The sequence below is a fragment of the Delphinus delphis genome, chromosome 3 (assembly GCF_949987515.2).
Source record: "Delphinus delphis chromosome 3, mDelDel1.2, whole genome shotgun sequence".
NCBI lineage: Eukaryota > Metazoa > Chordata > Mammalia > Artiodactyla > Delphinidae > Delphinus > Delphinus delphis.
The window spans coordinates 6,619,931-6,621,643 of NC_082685.1; the positions used below are offsets into that span (position 1 = coordinate 6,619,931).

Consider the following 1,713-nt stretch of genomic DNA (forward strand, 5'->3'; position numbering starts at 1 on the left):
AAAAACAAACAAAAAAAAAAACTGGTACCTGATACAACAGAATGACATATGCAGAATGTAATATTGTAGTACAGGACTGAGGTTGATTGTTACAGACATATTTCCACTCTGATGATTAAATGGTTACCTCCTAATTATTTATATAGTTGTCATTGGTTTTTGTTTTTGTTTTTTTCTGGCTGCGCAGCTCCGCATGCGGAATCTTAGTTCCCTGACCAGGGATAGAACCCATGCCTCCTGCAGTGGGAGCATGGAGTCTTAACCACTGAACCTCCAGGGAAGTCCCCCTAATTATTTATATAGAACATTGGTCCAATAACAAAGACAGAGAACAGCAGCTAGAACTTTATCTCATTCAATGTTCAGAGATAAAAGGGTTAACCATTCTTTCCATTCTTTTCTGCAGATAACTCCTTTTTTGCTTCTTATTTAAATCTGATGGCCACTGAATTCTGGCATTTTTCCAAGCTCCTGTACGAAGAGGATGCTGAAAGCCATCACAATACAGCATCCGGAAACATAAGGCTTCTTCTGTTCACCGATTCTGGCACACTTCCAAAATATACCCAACAACCCAGTTTTATTTCTGTCCAGGAGACTGGATGCCAAGAATCGGATACAAGCACAGGCACATATAAGCAGCAAGATCACAGTCAACAGACTCTAAACATTGAAAACGGCAGACATAGTGAGGCCGGCAGAGCCTCAGCCACATCCTTCCATTGCTTCTTCATGCTCTATTTCTCTTGCGTGGGCTTTTCCGACTTAAAGGAAGACACACCACCTAAGAGTTGTGAGTTTAAATTTTCTTCGGGGTCTTACTGAGGACTATAGCCCCAGGAGACAGCTACTCAGTTAGCTCTGAGGAAAATGGTCTGAAGAGGCAGGGGGGAATGCCAGTTTATACGTGATTTTTGGCTAGGGAATACATCCGGTCAAGTATACATCTTGGTAAAAGATTACTGCTAGTCACAAAGAACAAATATCTCAAGTTAATGCATTTAGTGCTCTTCTGTGTATGGGAAGATGCAAGAATCTGGAATCATTTAAATGCTTCCTGAGATATATATCTAAATATCTAAGGCCTGCTTGTCCAAAACATGGAGTGTCTCACCCTGTTCTCCATCCTGAATTCCTCTCAGGGTGTACACTTGGTCAGCAACTGCGGTAGGTTACGGCTTCATACTTGTAGAAATGGGTGGCGAGCAAACGCTTTGTTCATTATTTACATACTTCCCTGCTTTAATCTCTTTTTCTTCTTTCCTTCCTTCCTTCCCTCTTTTTTAAATTAATAATTTATTTATTTATTTATTTTCCCATTACACTTGAATTAAGAGCGATTTCTTAACTCCATAGACATTTCTCATAATCCAGAAGTTCTCTTTGTAATTTCTAGATGATTTTATTTTCACTAAAAGCATATATTTGGAATACCTCATTACAGGATGGGGTTGATGGATAAAGAACAAGTTTTTAGACCATGCTCTAAAATTAACTTTATTACAGTAAGCTATACTTTGTGTGTAAATCACTGGAATTTGTGGTGATTCCTCTCTCCCCGGCCAGGTCCAGAGTCATTGACGCCTAAAGCTGGAGGTCATCTGGTCCAGTCCTTTTATATAGTAAAAACTGAGACCAGAGATAGAGGGATTTTCATTGGAGTAAAAATTGCTTCAGGGACTTCCCTGGTGGTGCAATGGTTAAGAATCCGCC

At 39.8% G+C, this 1,713-nt stretch overlaps 1 pseudogene; it reads right to left on the reverse strand.

Moving 5' to 3' along the window:
* Positions 1-429: 429 nt before the first annotated feature.
* On the reverse strand, positions 430-687 carry LOC132421653 (protein kish-A pseudogene; annotated as a pseudogene).
* Between the last annotated feature and the right edge of the window lie 1,026 nt (positions 688-1,713).